The sequence below is a fragment of the Schistocerca piceifrons genome, chromosome 1 (assembly GCF_021461385.2).
Source record: "Schistocerca piceifrons isolate TAMUIC-IGC-003096 chromosome 1, iqSchPice1.1, whole genome shotgun sequence".
Lineage (NCBI taxonomy): Eukaryota > Metazoa > Arthropoda > Insecta > Orthoptera > Acrididae > Schistocerca > Schistocerca piceifrons.
The window spans coordinates 946,271,421-946,282,008 of NC_060138.1; the positions used below are offsets into that span (position 1 = coordinate 946,271,421).

Below are 10,588 nucleotides of genomic sequence, written 5' to 3' on the forward strand. Positions count from 1 at the left end.
TTATCGACCGCAACGTCAGAACTATCTTTCTGGTGCCCTTACTTTTCCTAAAGTCAAACTGGCCGTCATCTAACAGAATGAGGATGCATGAGGTGTAAATCTGATTCTGCGGTAATTATCGCATTCATCGGCTCTTTCAGCCTTAGGAATTGTGTGGGTGAAGTGTCTCCGAAAATCTGATGGTATATCGCTATTCTCATACATGCTACACACCAACGTAAACAGTCGTATTATTGACAATCCGCTCAATGATTCTAGAAATTTGGACAATATGTATTCATTCTGCACTATTTGATCTTAAGACTTTCACAGCACTTTTAAATTCTGATCCTAATACTGGAGCCCCTGTCTTCTATATCGACTCCTTCTACTTCTTGTGTCACGTCATCAGACAAGTCCTCCCCCTAATAGAGGCCTCCAGTACACCCTTTCAGCCTGTCCTCTCTCTCCTCTGAATTTAACAGTGGAACTCCCACTGTACGAACATTTCCGAAAGAACAGATACCATCTTCATACAGATAAGGCTAACCGGCCAATGATCTTCTTCAGTGCAGATGCACTCACATTGCTCAAACTCTTACGGGAATCGGTAGATTGACTACCGCGAGTAATGAGCATAGTGGGCAGGGGTACTACGAATGTAGTGTGTGGACATTAAGTAGAAAATGTAGGTCTCACGGGGAGCATGCAGGGGATAAATCCCTGCAGTCGCACTATCCTCTACGCCCTCGGTGGCTCCGATGGATAGAGCGCCTGCCATGTAAGCAGGAGATCCCGGGTTCGAGTCCCGGTCGGGGCACACATTTTCATCTGTCACCGTTGATGTATATCAACACCTGCCGGCAGCTTAGGGTCTTGATTTAATTATCATTTCATTCACAAATGTTGATGTGTGGACAGTAAGTTGAGAATGTATGTTTCACGTGGAGCGTGCCAGAGATAAGTCCCTGCAGTCGCACTATCCTCTGTGTCCTCGGTGGCTCAGAAGGATAGAGCATCTGACATTCAAGCAGAAGATCCCGGGTTCGAGTCCCTGTCGGGGCACACATTTTCAACTGTCCCTGTTGATATTTATCAACGCCTGTAAGCAGCTAAAAGTCTCGATTCCGTTGTAACTTCATAGCGACTGAAATGTCAACGGACGCGAGCAGAAGCTGTGGCGAGGAAGTAAACACACCACGAGCGCTCGCGACTTTGCGGACGGGACGTACACAAGACGTTCTCGCCGCTCACCTGCCGAAAGCAGATTTGACCTTAGACCACTGGCGAGCTCGTCTTCGGATTTTGAGTAGCTTATTTTCAATGTAGCTGGAAAACACCTTCCATCATGAGAAAGTTACTCTCCCCGAGGCCTTCGTCGTATGCCCTGTCCTCAATCCATTTAGAAGTATCACAAAACGTCTGGTGCAACATCTCCAGGAAGAACGAAACCCTCTCGCCATGGCTACTAGAAGCCGGCTCCGCCATCCACGATCGCTAAAGGACATACCTACAAATGCAGTTAGTAATGGTACGTTAGACATTCTGTAAGGAACAGTGCAGATACTGTGTGTGATGTTAAGAAACTTAATTTCTGCAGCGTGTCATCTCTGCGACATACGAAAAGAAATAACTCAGATGGTCTACGAAATTTCGAATAAGACTATACTCACAAACTGTCAAGCAATCTGTCAGCTATTGCAGAAGATATCTGTTACTCCTCGATGAAAGGAAAACAATTCCGGCCGATGTGGCCGAGCGGTTCTAGGCGCTTCAGTCTGGAACCGCTCGACCGCTACGGTCGCAGGTTCGAATCCTGACTCTGGCATGGATGTGTGTAATGTCCTTAGGTCAGGTAGTTAAAGTAGTTCTAAGTTCTAGGGGACTGATGACCTCAGATGTTAAGTCCCATAGTGCTCAGATCCATTTGAATCATTTGAACCAAAGGAAAACACATGAGAGGTAGTGTCCATCGGTTCCTCTAGTCACGCCGCACGTCTTTATCTACTGGCAACAAGAACGACGATACTAAATTGATTAATGAGCTACAAAACGATTGAGTCATGCATCTGCAGTGACCAGAAAGGAAGTTTTATGGAGTTAAAAATATGTCGACATGATGCCACATTCAAATCTGGTTGTTTGATCGAGATGAATATCTGTCGAATAGTATTTACGTGAATGTATTGTGGAGACAGTGAACTTCAATTATTATAATGATAATTGCTTGAGATCAGGCCATTTAGTTTCGCTGATGAAAACTGGAATCAAGTCTTTATAAAAAATACAGTGCACGCCCTGAAATGTTGAAACGTTTTCGAAACAGTAAACAATGCTTAAGAAAGTCTGGCAACAAATAATACAATCACTGCTTTATACGATGTATTCACCCAAAATTGAACTTCCATAAAAAGTTATTATATTCGCCATTTTCCCAATGGACACTGATCCGGTACAGCTAGCTATTCATTTTTTTCCTCGAAATCACCCGCCTTCTCAGTATTCGCCGCGATGTCAGTATCGAGATCAGATTGGAGTCTCTGGTCCTCGCATATCTTTAGCGAATTGGCTACCCGCTTGCCGCGAGGTGACAGAAGGAGGAAGAAGGGGGTTGCTGGAAGTTAGCTCCGGACTGTGCGTGAGGAGCGACGTCGCGTCAGTGTCAGAGGGCAAGGTCGCTTGGTCGATGGGCCCCGCGGAAGCAGTCGGTTCGGGATGGAACACCGTGAATTCGAAGATCCTAGTGTGGAGGGCCGCTGATGTACCGATGGCGGTCATCGTGTGGTCATTCAAGGGCTGAGAAGTGATTTCTGAGTTCTACCCTTGGATTCCGACGAAGACTTATGGCAAGCTTGGTGTGAGGTGAACATAAGAATTCTAAAAAGGTGCACGTTGGTGGGGCGTATATCAGACTTATGAGTGGTGTAGCTTTGCTTCGGTGTTGCAGTCATTAGTTAGAGTGCTGCTTGGAAGGAGACCGTTAATATCGGCTTTGCCGTCTATTTAGCTGCTTTAAAGTAAATGACTGTTTTGGATCGAAGGTGGATCCAAGTGAGAGACCGAATCATGGCTTGCCTTATTACGAAACCTAAGTCGGAGCCAATGTGTTAAACTCTGTTATCTGCAACTATAACGAGTAATTTGACACACTGCTAGTGTACATGAGTGAACTTTGGAGGTACTGTTAAGTGTTTGTGGTAATGGAAAGATTGACTGTGGAGCTTTACAGTAGGACGCTTATGAATCGTGTTAATTGTAGTTCACTTCTTATGGCATTAAAACGGTTCTACATGTTATGGCGAAATCGTAGATAGTATTTTCATAATTTAGATTGGGATGTTATTCTGTGGTTTGGTGTGGCCCTCCCAAGAGTTTGAAGCTCTAATTATTTTCATGATGCCTTTTCTGAGGTTGCCTTGCAACAGTTGCTGATTTGTCTGTCTACCCAACCGTACCGCTGTTTGGTGCGGTGAGATATAGTCGAAGTGTTCAGTAGTACCAAATGTACTCCCTCGCCCGTTTTAAGATTTGCGAGCCGCATACACATCGACGCATAGTTGCAGTATGCATTTTCTATAAGGTGGTTGCGCCCTGTAAACATTTTGTACATTGTGGAAAATCTTTCCCGTGCTGCATGTGATCCTGAAGGAGAGCACGGTGCACGACAGCGCATATAACCATGACAATATTAAAAGATATGTATTGCACATTTTTTTAACGGATGGAGCCAATGAGATTAAGAGGTATTTTTTAAATTTATTTTGAAAGGAAAAGATTCACATACCTGGTTAATTATAACATATAAGCTTATTTGTCATAATTCGTTGGGTGTCGTATGCATCACATGTAGGAAAATGCTTTTGTGATTCGGTACATATGGTAGATGCTACGGGGTTTAAGTGTACGTTGATAGTAATCCAATTTCATTGCATTTAAGTTAATTTTAATTAATATTTTGTGATCAATACTTTATTGCCTTTAGAAATCACAGATGATACCTAGAAAAAATTTAGTATTTCCAAGTGGCTTTAGAATCTTTTGTTTAATCTTGCATTATGCAATTTGTGTTTTTTTTCCTTTGCTTGAAAAGGGATTTTGAGTTTTAAGCGTTGTCAACTGAATCTGAGAACTGTTCTTGGATCTGTCAAATAATACTTCAGGAACTTTCATTAAAAAACTGTATTGAGAAAGTTGTTGTTCATGAGAACGAAAGTTCACTTACTATTTTAAAAATAAAGTTGATAAAGTTGTTAAATTTTAAAGGAAAAAACTGCTTTTATTAGACAAACGGATCCTGCGCGTGCTCCTCACAACTTCCACGTATTCAAAGCATTGGCCTTCAGGCGTTGTCTGACGTTTCCCCCTGTATCTATCCCAGCTAAAGCCTGCGGGGCCGTGTAAGACACTTTTGGTAAACTAAAGACTACTGGCTATCATGTCACATTATAACAGCTCTTTTGCTTCATTTTCCGACCATGTTCTATAAAGATCTTCCTCTCTTGGTCAGTATACGCACGTCACTCACTCAAATCCTAAAACTGATGCAGACCAAGTGTTCACGACTTTTCATGTAGTTCATTAGAGTGTGAACCATGGACAGTGCATCTGGGGAAAGAAAGTAATCATCAGACCACGTTTTGTATCGAATGTTTGGCTGTCTAGTGCTCGAAGTTCATCATCTCACAAATGACATACCAGAGGAAGGAGGATGTTCAGAAAGGAATTATTTAATTCACAGTGGCAGAACGGATAAAGTATCGTGTAAGGAGACACGATGGATGAGTTTAAAATTGCGATAATCATGCTGACTGATAAAATTCTACAATTCCGCCAGCCAAGGCTTCAAAGTAGTTACAGTAAACAGAAACTGATGCATGATCGAGTGGTTACTTGTTTGATTATAGACTGAAAATTTTAACGTCGATCTTTGAAACCTTATTCATATCAGGTATTGTGTGCTTAAACAATCAATTCGCACCTTGGATCAGAGTCAGCTTTAAAGTGACTGGGTAACAGCGTCCTTCTTTGTAGAAAGGGCAAGTCATAGAACATTCTTCAAGAGCTTGCCTATAAAACAACCTTCAGGGTATGAGTGCTTCATTTAGTACTTTAGTAAGTCCTAATCACAGGAAACCGGCGCCAGCGAATTAATTTAATCGGTTTTCATATAAGGTTTTTGCAACTAAACAGACGTTTGCTACAACTCGCATGCTCTTCAGTGCTGTCAAGTAGATGTGTCAGAGAGCTCCGAATAACACAAAACTTGACACTGTTATGTACAGTTGCACATGGTTGTGGAATAATCGTAACACAAACTGCCTCGTTGGCCCAGTCCATCATGGCAGGACCGTAGAATATCTGAAATGCAGAGTGAACGGTCAAGTGAGTCATATAAACGCAGGGCTGTTGACGACCCAGACCGGAAGTGTATCGTGCAGGGGAGCTGTAAATCGCCGGATAGGGGTCGTTATGCTTTCCGAGGTGCAAGGCCGCTACATAAGCAATCTACAGAGCTCGAACGTAGACGAATGGCTGTTTTGCGTGGGCGACGTTTTTTAATACAGTCGACTGCAGCTGGTATACAGTGTAACGCCTTGAAAATAATGTCGTAAAACTAAAAGGGCACTTCCAGCAAAACGCGATGTACTGTTACGGCGTAATTTTGACGAAAGTGGAATGAAACTTTATCACAGGGCGCTATAAACTAGTTTCTTTTTTTTCGTAAAGAGTTACCTTTCAAGTATGCAGCAGAGACTGCTCAGTTATCAACAGCACTTCAAAAGAAAATAATAAACGGTGCAAATAAGAGAACGTGCAAGATAACGCTACTGGCTCTCAATATTGCAACGCCATATAACATACAAAACTGCTTCATTGTCATCATCATGATCATCATCATCATCATCACCGTCATCAAGGACTGAAACATCTGTATCATTATCCGTCATCATATTGTTTGTCCTGTCTATTAAAATGTTTTTTACGTGTTTTGACAGCTCAACAATACTTGGTATCCCAGCTCCACAGAAGATGTACACCACTAAAAAACGATTAACTGTAAACTCAATAAACCAAAGGACAACTCATAAAATTACTGCCTCAGGACGCGCAGATTGAGGGAAATGTCACGGACTGTGCGACTGCTCCCTCCGGAGGTTGGAGTCCTCCCTCGGGCATGAGTGTGTGTGTTGTCCTTAGCGTAAGTATTTTGGTCCTTTAGGAATTCCCGCACATTTGAACAAGGACAAAATTTCGCTGAGGAGGCTTACGTACAGGGAAGTCACTGATGACAGTGCCACTAAAGCAGAGTTATTAAACACGGTTTTCCGAAACTCCTTCACCAAAGAAGAGGAAGTAAGTATTCCTGAATTCCAATCAAGAACAACTGCCAGGATGAGAAACATAGAAGTAGATATCCTCGGAGTAACGAAGCAACTTAAATCACTTAATAAAGGCAAGGCCTCCGGTCCAGACTGTATACCAGTAAGGTTCCTGTCAGAGTACGCTGATAAAATAGCTCCATATCTAGCAATTATATACAACCACTCGCTCACAGAAAGATCCGTAGCTAAGAACTCGAAAATTGCTCAAGTCACACCAATACCCAATAAGGGAGGTGGGAGTAATCCGCAGAATTACAGGCTTATATCACTAACGTCGATTTGCAGTAGGGTTTTGGAACACATACTGTATTCGAACATTATGGAGTACCTCGAAGAAAACGATTTATTGACACATAGTCAGCACGTTTTCATAAAATATCGTTCTTGTGAAACTCAACTAGCTCTTTATACTTATGAAAGTAATACGTGCTATCGACAGGGGATGTCAAATTGATTCCATATTTTTGGATTTCCAGAAGGCTTTCGACACCGTTTCTCACAAGCGTCTTCTGACCATACTGCGTGCCTACGGAGTATCGCCTCAGTTGTGGGACTGGATTCGTGATTTCCTCTCAGAAAGGTCATAGTTCGTAATAATAGACGGAAAGTCATCAAGTAAAACAGAAGTAATATCTGGCGTTCCCCAAGGAAGTGTTATAGGCCATCTATTGTTCCTGATCTATATTAACGACATAGGAGACAATCTGAGTAGCCGTCTTTGATTGTTTGCAGATGATGCTGTCATTTACCGTCTTGTAAAGTCATAAGATGATGAAAATGACTTGCAAAATGACGTAGATAAGATATCTGTATGGTGCGAAAAGTGGCAATTGACCCTGAATAAAGGAAAGTGTGAAGTTATTCACATGAGTTCTGAAAGAAATCAGCTAAATTTCGGTTATGCGATGAGTCACACAAATCTGAAGGCTGTAAATTCAGCTAAATACTTAGGGATTACAATTACAAATAACCTGAATTGGAACGATCACATAGATAATATTGTGGGTAGAGCAAACCAAAGACTGCAATTCATTGGCAGAACACTTAGAAGGTGCAACAAGTCTACTAAAGAGACTGCTTACACTACGCTTGTCCGCCCTATTCTGGAGTATTGTTGTGTGGTGTGTGATCCGCATCAGGTGGGACTGACGGATGACATCGAAAAAGGGCAGCTCGTTTTGTATTATCGCGAAATAGCGGAGATAGTGTCACAGACATGATACGTGAATTGGAGTGGCAATAATTAAAAACAAGATGTTTTTCGTTGGGACGGGATCTTCTCATGAAATTTCAATCACCAGTTTTCTCCTCCGATTGCGAAAACATTTTGTTGGCACCCACCTACATAGGGAGAAATGATCATCACGATAAAATAAGAGAAATCAGACCTCGCACAGAAAAATTTAAGTGCTTGTTTCTCCCGCGTGCCGTTCGAGAGTGTAACGGTAGAGAGACAGCTTGAAGGTGGTTCACTGAACCCTCTGCCAGGCACTTTATTGTGAATAGAAGAGTAATCACGTTGATGTAGATGTAGAACTTAGTTGAAACGCGACATTTGTTGAAATTGCAAAATGCCATGTAAAATACAGACAGAGTAATAAGACGAGAAATCCCATGCGATGCAGCATCAGCCGATTGTTGTCCCTCTGTAATACATCTCCGTGAACGTAAAGATACAGGGACCTTCAGATCTTCGAACACAGTACCCTCACCGGTCAGCTTTATTGTGACACTATTCTCTTTCCCCGTGTTCGTCTTGTCACTGACGGATTCGGACTTGACTTCATTTTAATAGATGAAAAAGGTCGACCGTGCCGAACAGTACTGGTGGAGCAGCGATTGGAACGAGAGGATACTTGGCGAATGAACTGGTCTCCCCACTTCACCGACTTACATCCAACTGCGCACGGGTGGGATGCGTTGGGAAGGTGTACTGCAGCACTTTCACGTGTAGCAATGAGCATCCGGCAGTTGCCAAATGCGCCGCCAGAAGAGCTAAACATCCCACCAAAATAAAAAGAAAACTCATCACCAATCTCTTGGTCATCATAGGAGCACGTTGCAGAGTATTCATTTCTGTACGAGGTGATCACGAACCCAAACAAGGACAATGTCCCGTCTTTTCAGATGTGCAAGGGACCATCATGAACCTCTGACTTCACTGTGATCATTGTCTTCGAATAAGAGAGTCATTTCTCTTTGTGCCATCGTCATCTGTTTTTTCAGTTACCTTCCGTACTGTACTGTAGCAATTCTTCGTATGTACCGACGAAGTTCCATCCAGCAAATCTACTTAGCAATGACGCATCAAGCGAAAGCTACTTTCGTCCTTAAAATTTGTACAACAGTGTAGTATGTTGAATATGGTAACAAAAAGAGAAATACGCCATACAGTATAGAGAAAACGCGTGGCTAATGCGAAGATGGCCATGGGTACAGAGGAAATTTAGGGCTCACTGCAAGGTTGTTTAGCTTTCACTAGGGCCTTCACGGAAGTGTTTTCGCTAAATTATTTGCTTTATCCACGATAACAGTGTGAGATTTAGTATTACGATCTATTCCCGCGTTTCCAACAGGGTGCCAAGACATTCAAGTAGTTACACGACAGCGTGTGTCTGATACGATAAGAATGCGTAGCAAAACTATGGAAGGATTCGAAAATAGTGAATTTATAAATAATAGAACAGTGTTTCCTCGATATTACGCAGTCGACTACCACGATTCCCAGTACTAACAGCATCAAGGCCGACACGTGTTTTCACAACAGCGTCACGGCAACGAACATCCAAATGCACAGCAGCTTTATCTTGTTCAAGACCGAAGAGCGTCCATTGTCAACAGAAGCGCGTTTAGCATCTGCAGCCAGTAGGCTAGCACCCATTACCCACCGACGACCTCGTGGTTAAGGCGCTCAGTCCGGAACTGCGCGACTGCTACGGTCGCAGGTTCGAATTCTGCCTCGGGCATGGATGTGTGTGATCTCCATAGGTTACTTAGGTTTAAGTAGTTCTAAGTTCTAGGGGACTGATGACCACAGATGTTGAGTCCCATAGTGCTCAGAGCCATTTGAACCACCGACAACATACATACACATTGTAAGCAGTAAGCTTCCCACCACATCCAAACAGTCCAGCAACTGACCCGACAACCACGGCAGGTAGCAGCTATCCATTCGACAAGTATGGTACAACAATGGCATCAGAGGCTACAATAAAACTTGCCAGATCAGAAAAGCTTTCAATTTATTCAGAATTATTGTAGCAATGAAAATGAACCTCACGTCAAGGGAAACCCTCAGCAACCACCAATATAAATCAAGTTCCCTCCTGTCTTCATATAGCATACTAAAAGGTGAAAAGATGTTGCAAAATACCTAGAGAGGATTCCTACTCGTCCGTACTTGACAAGATCACGATGTTATGCTATTAACATTGCGACAGAGACCCCTTACGACAACGGAGTGTTAGTTTCTTGAAAGAGGGCATCGAATTTCACTTTTGTGAAACTGGTCTGACTAGCAAACCGCTAAAATCAGTCATTAGTGGACCACCAATCACAATATATGAGGAGAAGATTGCTGTAAAATTAACTAACCTAGAGTATCAGATACGTTCTGTAGCGCAGATACATTCTCCGTTTAACAAACAACCATATTCCTTGATATTAGAAATATTAACTTGTAATGCTAAAGCTGAAGGCTGTATTCCATGCAAAAGTTTAGTCGTATTTCAGGTCTAACAGTAGAGAATTACAGGTTACGCGGTCCCAACCTTTGTCATAGGTGTCAAAGATGTAATCAATTACCAGTATGCGGCAAAGCGAAACCACTCTGTGCGAAGTGGCCTAACGCATCGTGTCCCCTCTACTCGGTGACTGCATCACTGGCTCATTCTTACCTTTCCCTGACAGAATGAATGCGGAACGTGGTGGCAGTAACGGATGGATATCCTCAGTCCAGCTGGACCTTTGCACACACTACTAATACGGGGACATCCTTCTGTACAACAGCAGATCTCGTCTTATCAGTTGCCTGGTAGCAAGTCTTTATTCTACCATCACCCAGAACCGAGTGTTGTCTTTGATCGTCTGTCCGCCACTATTCTCTCACTTAATTTTCTGAAACTGAGTTGTTTCTGACAGTGTAGGAACCTTTCCAACCAACTGCAGCAGACATTGCAAGTTCCACCCAGAAATCCTTTCCTAAATGATTTTAAAAAACTCCTACT

At 42.7% G+C, this 10,588-nt stretch overlaps 1 non-coding gene across 1 annotated transcript; it reads left to right on the forward strand.

Annotated features, from left to right (window-relative positions):
• The first annotated feature begins 724 nt into the window (after window positions 1-724).
• On the forward strand, window positions 725-799 carry Trnat-ugu. Its single transcript has one exon. It is a non-coding gene; the product is annotated as a tRNA-Thr (tRNA).
• Window positions 800-10,588: the final 9,789 nt, after the last annotated feature.